Below are 9,452 nucleotides of genomic sequence, written 5' to 3' on the forward strand. Positions count from 1 at the left end.
GCCGTCCGCACGCCGTCCCGCCTCGGACGCGCTGCACGCCGTTGGGCGGGGCTGCGCAGGGGGGCGGGCCGGAAGCGCTCGCCGCGCGTGTCTGCGGCCCATTGGTCGCGATGGACGTCGCTCACGCCCAAAGCCAATGAGAGGCGGCCGGGTAGAGGGTACGGGTTTGGTTTTTTTCCACGAGGGCGGGCTTGGGGTCCCAGCGCGCGCCGTGGGCGTTCCCTGGGGTCCTGTCTTCGTCGGGGTTTCTGGCTTCTCTAGCTTTCTTATTCCCTCGGCCCTTTAACGTGACCTTTTCCAGTTCCCTCTCCTCCTTGCCCCTTTCTTTTCTTCGTGGTCCTGGAGATTGAACTTTGTGATTTTCAGTTTGGGACGGGCTCTCGCCGAGTCCCTAAACTGCCCAGTCCAGGTGTGAACCTGAGACCCTCCTGCCTCACCCTCCAGCACCACACCTGGCTCTTCCCTCATCCGCTATCCCGCGGGGCGCAGAACAAGTATAGGCCTTTGGCGTGTTTGTAGTCCTATTAAACGACATATTAATCACTCGTGTGCCGCCAGAAATCTCTTGCTAAACACCTTAAGAAACTTTTTTTGCCGGGCCTGGTGGCGCACTCCTGTAATCCTAGCACTTCGGGGAGTGCTGAGGCAGGATTTTTTTTTTTTTTTTCTTTGTCTTTCTGAGACAGGGTCTTGCTATGCAGTTCAGGCTCCCCTTGAACTCACAGTGACACTCCTGCCTCAGCCTCCCCAGGCGGGATTACAGGCTTGACCCACTACACCCGGCTTTAAGCAATGTCATTTGTGAGTCTTTATTACTTTCCAAATTTCCTCCTCCAGGACCTTGAACACTCACGACCTTGGTCTCTGCAGAACCTGAAGTTTAAACTGTAGGATTCTCCCTTCGCAGGCCTCCCTTCTTGCCCCTGGGGGTGGAGGTACTAGCAGTGCCTTCACCTGGACGAAGTAAGATCTGCAAAAGTCAACTTGAATTGACTATGTAGCCCAAGCTGGCCTCAATCCTCCTGCCTCAGCCTCCTGAGTGCTGGGATTACACTTGTGCACCCCTCACAGGCTCAGAAGTAAGCTATTTTCAGGCTCACAGGTGAAGCTCTCTGCTCTGTGCCTGCTTCTGTGTGGTGTCGTTCTCTGCAGTACTCAGGCACACAGCAGCTGTGAATTGGAGGGTGTTGGAGGGCTTCCTGGAGGGTGTGGTCTTAGAGGGCATTTGGAAGATCTGTCAGGTTCAGGGCTGGTCCTGTCAGCCACAGGCGTATGGCACCCAGCAATCACTGAATTACTCAATGACCCTGAGCACAGCTGTTCTAGGGTGTGGCGTGGTACAGGGACGTTCATACCTCTGCAGGCCACTGAAAGGTTCCAGGATCCTTCTATGGATGGCTTTCTCATTAAAGCACAAGTGGCCAGCCTAAGTATACCAGGTCCATCCCACTGGCCCTGGGGCACACACAGCGGGAGCCAGAGGGGACAAAGGGACATCGTCCTGAAGTGTACTGGGTGCTAGGCGGCCCAGAAAAATAACTTGATTTTTCATTTGTTTCTTTGATGTGGTAAAATATACACGGGGAGATCAAAATATATGGTGTGTGTTTAAAAAATTTTTTATAACCTGGGCATGTGCAGGCCTGTAATACTAGCACTCAGGAGGCTGAGGCAGGAGGATCACAGAATTCCAGGCCAGCCTGGGCTACATATTGAGACCCTGTCTCAACTCCCTCCTCACAGAAACAAGAGCCCCTCTGTGTGAATCTCCCCTCTACAGAGTCTTCCCATTATATCTGTGCCTCGTGCTATAGGTCCCTGTGTTGGTTTGGGGGTTATCTTTGCAAGGCGGAACAATATAATACATGACACATATTTTATAAGATTATTTATAATAGTCACCCAAAGAACAATATACAAAAGAGTGCAGGGAATCAGTCCACACACTATAGACCAAGAAATCTAGCCGAGGGCCATGGAACTGTCCTGCATGAGTCCAGCCGAAGGCCTAGAGCTCATAACAGAGCCTCCCACGAATCCAACTGGAGGCCCAGAGCCCATAGCAATAGCTCATGCAGGCCTGTTTCATGGATCTGCGCTGGGAAGGCCCAAAGGTCAGTGGTGGAATCCAGAAAGTCTGTGCCAATCGGATGAAGGATCTACACTGGAGCCGGGAAGTGATACTCAAAGTAAGAATCGAGCTCCCCTGAAAGGTACCACAGCCATCCTCAGCAACAGTGAGGTCCCGAGCTCCTCCAATGATCAAGATGGCCGAGTTCCCATCAGGGAAGCCAACGCAGCAAGCTTCTGGAGGCCAGCAGTGCACCATGTTTCCCTCCCGAGCCAGGTAGTGATGCTCAGAGTGAGGACCAGAGCTCCCCCAAAGTGAACCAAAGCCATTCTTAGTGCCAGCGAGGTCCCGAGCTCTGGGGAGGATCACAGCAGCCAAGTTCATCAGGAAAGCCAGCACGACAAGCTCCTCCAGCAGAACTAACAGCTCCTTACAGCTTCCACCAGCTCCCCACAGCCTCTCTCAGCTCCCAACAGCCTCCTTCTTCTTCTCCAGGTCTGCCTCTTACGCTGCTGGCAGCAGTCCGCAGGTGGGCCTCTCACACCCAGCACCACAATTACTCAGTTCGACTGGGGTTTATAAGCTGACCACCAGCTGTCAGTCCACTACAGTGCCCAAGCGCTGTCCCCATGTCCTGTGACAACGACCCAGTGACCGTGCCTGCCCTGCAGGTGACAGGGCTGAGCCAGAGTGGACATGGGCGTTGCCAGTGTCTGCAGCTTGCCGACGACACCGAGGAGCCAGGGTTGTCTCCTGCCACTGCGCTTCTGCTGCTGGAGTCCAATCAGTCCGCACCCAGACTCTGGAGAGCAATCAGGGCCCACATCCCTGCCCTCCAGGCCCCCCAAGGTCTCCAGGACAGGGAGGAGAGTCCCTGGGCGACTCTGCTGTGGGAACGCCTGTGTGTTGGCACCAGAAGCCTCAGGGACTCGGCCCTGGAGGGACGCCGAAGCCAGGCCCAAGGGAGAGGTGGATTAGAATGGGTGCGGGGCGGATAGCACCGCACAGCAGCTGGACCAAAGGTGGTCTTCTTAAAATGCATTTTTTGTTTTTGGCTTATCAGAGACAGAATCCCAGTAGGTAGTTCAGGCTGGCCTTGAACTCACTATGGAACCCAGGCTGGCCTTGAATTTGTGGTGATCCTCCTGCCTCAGCCTCCCGAATGCTGGGATGACAGGTATGCGCCACCACACTCGGTTTAAAGTGCATTTAGAAAACTGAGACCATAGCATTTAGTGAAGTAAGGCAGACACACAAGCTTCGTTATCACATGGTTTCAGCCGGGCGTGGTGGCGCAAACAGAGGACTGAAGCAGGACTGTCGTGGCCAGAGTGGGGTGAGATGAGCGCATCATCCCCAAGCCATCTCCAGGGAAGGCAAAGGCGTGCGCAGCAGCCCCAAAACTGCAAGCAAAGCCGAGCTGGCGGTGCTGGGTGTTCCTGCAGACCTTCGGAGCAGCCGTTTCCCTGGTACGCTCTCAAAACTGGAGCAGGGTCATGCCAAGGCTCTGTGGGTGCCCATCCACGTGTGGCTCCTCGGGGGGCCCCGGGCACTGGCTGGCGTCCTATGGAGAAGTGTGGTGAAGCCAGGTTTGTGCGATGCGGCTGCTCTCAGGCGCCTTCGCCTGTGCCTGGTGGGCCCCAACCTGAGGCCCTGCCCGGCGCGGACTCCCCACGGCCCCCGTGTCTTGGGTTTGTCATCCACGGTCGTTGGTTTGTCATCCAGCTGGCGCACAGTGGCTCAGTGACTCCTGTGCCCTGGCCCCAGGCCTGCCCCCTCCCTTCTCCCAGGTGTGTGACAAGTCCCCTGCCTGGGCATAGACCGTGAACCCAGGGACACAGACACAGCTGGGACAAGCACAGAGCTGGAGGGCAGAGAACGACCCCCGGCTCGGTGCAACAGGGGGTGTAGGGAGGCTGCCACCCCTGCCTGGGGCCCCTGGCTGGCATCCCATGTGAAGTGTGGGTAAAATGAGACCCAGAGAGCATCGCCTCCTCGGGGGCTCTTGGCACCTACCACTCCTCTCACTGTGCCCTGGTGCCAGGGACAGCCCGTGGCTGGCCTGTGTCAGCATCCTCCCTCCAGGTGGATGGATTGGACCCAGAGTCTGGTTCTGAAGGTGGAGCGGAGCAACAGTGACCTGGAAGCCTCAGCCTCTGGAGTGCTGGGATTACAGCACGCGCCACCACATCCAGCTGAACAACTAATTTGAAGACAACAATATGCAATATAACAACCACTGTTGAATTCCTATAATCTTGTTTAATGAAATTCTGTAGCATTTCTAATTTTTTAAAATGATTTTTCTCTTTAAAAAATAAAAAAATTCAAATTCTTTTTACTGAAAAAAAAATTAAAAATACAAAATAAGCCGGGCGTGGTGGTGCATGCCTGTAATCCCAGCACTTGGGAGGCTGAGGCAGGAGGATCGCTGCAAGTTTGAGACCAGCCTGGGCTACTAAGTGAGTTCAAGTCCAGCCTGAACTGCATAGTGAGACCCTGTCTCAAAAACACCAAAAACAAAAGAAAAAGAAAAAGAAAAAGAAAAAGAAAAACAAAGTAAGGCTGGGGATGTAGCTTAGTTGGAAGGCCCTGGATTTGATTCCCAGCACTGGAAAAAAAAAAAAAGTACTGAACAGTGGAAAAGCGGAAGCCCCAGGTCTTCGTTTACAAGGCACTCAAGCCATCAATGCTGAACCCTTTGGACCAGTTTTTCTAAACCAGGGACCTGTGCAGGTCCAAACCCAGCCAAGCACTGCTATGGTCCACAAACCAAGCTTGTTACTTTGTTTTGGCCAAGTGTGACCATACACACCTGTCATCCCAGCACTTGGGAGGCTGAGGCAGGAGGATCACTAGCGTTCCAGGCCAGTCTGAGCTACACAGTGAGGCCCTGTCTCAAGAAACAAAGAAAAGGACTGAAGTCAGAAGTGTAGCTAGCCAGGTGTGGTGGCACACACCTATAATCCCAGCACTCCAGAGGCTGAGGCAAGAGGATCATTGCGAGTTCGAGGCCAACCTGTGCTACAAAGTGAGCTCAAGGCCAATGTGAACTGCATAGCGAGAACCTGTCTCAAAAACACCAAGAAACAAAACAAAACAAAACCACAGAAGTGTGACCATCAAGGCCAGAGTGATGAGGAAGGGCACAGGAAAGGTTCTGGGATGTCTGGAAGGACAGGGACGTTGCGGTTGTGGCCGTGGTGACTGTGTGGCTGTGTGCAGCTGTCAGAGCTCCCCCCGAGGACCGATCTCTGTTGCCCAATGTGAACAGCTTAGTATCTTAGAGAGACCTTGTGGCCTCTCTCTGCTGCGTGGACGGGCGCCTGGCTGGAGCCAGCAGTGAGGAGCTGGAGCATCACGCCCCACCCCTCCCCCGAGTCCCAGCCCTGCGGGGTCATCAGGCGCTGAGCTGTCCCCCGCTCCTTGCTGCTCGAGTTCGGAAGGTGAGTCTGACGTGGCTCCTCCTCAGCTGGAGCCTGAGACCCCAGCAGCAGCAGCTTTGAGCTCGGGCTCCTGTATTTCTCTCTGGCGGGGCATCTGCAAGTGCCCACGCAAGCCACGGAGCAGTCCCGGGTGCTCTGTGCTCGGCAAGACTGTGCCAAGCCGGGTGTGCTAAATTGCCCGGGGCTGGGCCCTAGCTTGCCATCCTCCCGCCTCAGCCTCCTTCGAGCTGCTGTCACAGTGTGCACCACACGCCCGGCTGTAGACCTCTTTGTCAGCGCTTCCCAGCGGAGCTGTGCTGATCAAAGCCCCTTGCTGCCCCTCACCGCGCTGAGCAACTGCACTGCCTTTGAGGGACTTGTGGTGCGGTTAGTTTTCTGGACCCTTGGACCTGGGACTTTTGCCCTCATCTCCAACCGCAGGAGTAATAGTGGTACAAAGTGGCCACAAGAGGGCGCGCCTGCCACGGATCTGAGTAATGAGTCCCTGCGCCTTTCTCTGCTTTTTCTGCTTCAATAAAATGCACACATTTTGAAATCACAGCCCTGGTGGCACCTACAAAGCCACTTGTCCCACACGGGGATGCTGGGCTCAGGGACCTCGACCCACGGTGCTAGGGTCCTGGGGTTCCCACATAGCAGACCCTGCACACAATGTGCTCCTACAGGAGGGTGGGATAAGTGGGTGTGGAGCTGGGGCACCTAAAATTCTAGCACTTGGGAGGCTGAGGCAGGAAGATCTCTGTCAGTTCAAGGCCAGTCTGGACTACATAGTGAGACCCTGTTTCAAAAAGACAAAAAATGGCTGGGGATTTAGCTCAGTGGCACAGCACCTGCCTGGCAAGCCCAAGGTAGTGTGTTTGATTCCCAGTACCGGGTTGCGGGGGAAGACAAAAAACAAAAGGACTCCAGGGGGAGAAAGAAGCTTCTGGAAACTTCTAGAAACTTCTGGATGTGTGTGCCTCTTCCTGAGAGGCTTCCCTTCCTTCTTGGGCCTGGGGCCTCTGCTGTGCCCTGGCCACTCTGTGCTGACCTCCAGCAGGTATCAACCCCAGGGCACTGTCTTTTGTCCCTTCAGACTGAGTTTCTAAGAGTCACATTGGTCCCCTAGTGCTTGGCCTGGAATCAGGAGGTGTTCAGTAAATGTTTATTTTTTTTTCGGGGGTGGAAGTAGTTTGAGGCAGGGTCTCAGTGTGTAGTCCAGGCTGGCCTTGCACTAACTATGTAGCCCAAACTGGGCTTGAACTGGTAGCAATTCTCCTGTTTCAGCCTCCCACAATGCTGGAATTCCAGGCTAGCACCACCTAGCCCACCTATTTTTTTTTTTTTTTTTCTTTTTGAGACAGGGTCTCGCTATGCAGTTCAGGCTGGCCTTGAGCGTACTTTGTAGCCCAGGCTGGTCTTGAACTCGCTACGATCCCCCCGCCTCAGCCTCCCAAGTGCTGGGATTACAAGCATGTGCCACCAGGCGTGTGCCACCAGTGCTGGGATTACAGGCGTGTGCCACCAGCCAACCTATTCTTATTTTGGACCTGCGTAGCTGAGAGGTTCCCAACTGGCCCAGGTCCCAGGGCTGGAAGGAAGGCGAGGGGGCCCTGTCTCCAAGCCAGCTGACCCCCAAGCTGCACCAGCAACTACGCTGCCCTGCGATAAATCAACATTTTTCCATTCTCCCACGACGGTCGGCCGTCGGTGGGAGGCTCAGCCTGGAGGCGGCAAGGCGTGCGTGTTCAGCAGGGGCACTGCAGGCCAGGGCTGGAGTTGCCCTGGGAGGGGTAGTCCCCAGCTCTCCTGGCTGTCAGACTGTGGGTGCCCTCACCGTGCCGCCTCGCAGGGCCACTGGGGCACCAGCAGTGCTGTAGCAAGTCCTCCTGCCTGGCATCCTTCGGCCCATGTGCCCCCAGCCTGGGCATTCTCCTCTCCACAGGGGTTGGCCTCTGTGACAGGCTCCCTGGAGTTCTGGGTCACATGACACGGCCATGTGTCCCTAGGGACAGCGACAGCAGTGGCTGGAGGCAGATTCTGCTTCCCCCGTCCACAATTCTTCCACCACAGCCGCGGGCTGGGGAGTCAAACCCCAGCTGGAAGGAGGAAAACATCTCCACTCAGCCAGAGCCTCAGCGTTCATCAAGCCCTTCCCTTTTTCCCTGATAAATTAAAATTCCTCATCGCTCACAGAGGAGGAATCCACTCCTCATTTTCTGAGAGCCTCTCCCAGGGAGCATGTATACGACATGTGATCGAAACACACAGTGAACGTTTCAGTTTAACATTTAAAAAATGTATTACAGTAAAAGACACGCTGCCATGAACCCCCCTCAAATCCTCCCCCTCGCTTTGGTTTTTCTTCTGTCTTTTTTTGAGACAGCGTCTCGCTATGCAGTTCAGGCTGGCCTTGAACTCACTTTGTAGCCCAGGCTGGTCTCAAACTCGCAGCGATCCTCCTGCCTCAGCCTCCTGAGTGCTGGGATTACAGGTGTGCGCCACCATGCCCAGCCCGCCCCCTTGTTTTGCACTCTTCCCATTGTCCTTGCCACTTCCTGCAGCAGCTCTGGAGTCCTCTTTCCTGAGGGTCTCTACCGGGTGGGATCACCAATACGGTGAATGCTGCTACTAACTGCCACCCGAAAGAAAGGCAGCTGGGAAACACACGACACTGTGTCCTCATCCAGCTCATTTGCAAGGACACAGAGAATGACACCCCATTCTCAGCTGCAGGCAGTGTCACAGCGTGGGCTCGGGACCCAGTGAAAGTGATCCTTCTCCTCTGACACCTCCTGGTGGCTGGGGACAAGCACTGTCGCAGAGAGAGCTCCAAAGCTTTGCCCGATCACCTCCCCATTAGGAGGGACAGGATTTGAGAGGGTCCTGTAGGCAAGCGAGCCCACCTCCTGCGCCTTTACACACACATCCATGTCACAGACAGGGCTGCACAAGTCACCCTGGGGTTCTCTGTTCTCTGGGGACCCTGCTAACAACCTTTCCTTTTCCTCCATTGGGGCAGCCACCCCATTCAAGGGGCTGATTGAGCCCTGGTTTATTTGTTGTTCATTTCAGAAAGCTGGGGCGGGGCCTCTAACCTTCCTCTGCTTCCAAGGTGGCACTTCCTGCCTGGCACTTGCCTCCCTCCAGAACCTCTTGTAGCTCCCACCCGTGCTCACTCCATCATCTCCCAGCCAGAGGGGGGTGGCATCCAGTCCCCTGCCTGCACTGGTCCTTCCACCCAGCTGTTCATTCTCCTCCCCCCCACCAGGGGGCACTCTCCTCAGCACAGGGATAGAAGGCCAGCACTTGTGAGTGTGCATGGTACGTGTGTGTAGGTGTGTTTGTGAGTGTGTGTTTGTGAAACTGAGCCAGCTCGAATCCCCTGGTTTGGGATGACCTCATGGTTCTCCCAGAACACACAGGAAGCACTCGATACTGGCCCATCCTTGCTCCATCATGACAGGTCTCTATCTTGGCTCCTTGAGGTGACACGGCCAGCTGTGGTGGCCCTGAGTTGTGAAACAGGGCTTTGATTCTAAGAGAGCTGTAAAGATGTAAAGCCCTGGCCCTGGCACACAGTACTTGGATTGACTGCAGAGCCTTTGCACTGAGTTGCATCCTTGGCCCTCTAGTTATTTTAAGACAGAGTCTTGCTAAGTTGCTATGTTGCCCAGGCTGGGCTCGAACTTGTGATGCTCCTGTCTCAGCTCCCAGAGTGAAGTGAGGACAGGTATGTGTCACTACACCTGGCTAAGATAATGGTTTAAGAGCAACTTTATGGTCACCTCTGAGTGTTATCTGCTTACTGGATGAGTAAGATTCTGGAAAACCAAGTCACGTGTGGTGTGTGCCCCTGTGATCCCACCATAAGGGAGGCTGAGGCAGGAGGATCACTGTGAGTTTGAGGCCAGCCTGGGATACAAAGTGAGACCCTGTCAAAAATTTTTTTTAAA

Source organism: Chinchilla lanigera, unplaced genomic scaffold (assembly GCF_000276665.1).
Source record: "Chinchilla lanigera isolate Chin_1 unplaced genomic scaffold, ChiLan1.0 scaffold00086, whole genome shotgun sequence".
Taxonomy (NCBI): Eukaryota; Metazoa; Chordata; class Mammalia; order Rodentia; family Chinchillidae; genus Chinchilla; species Chinchilla lanigera.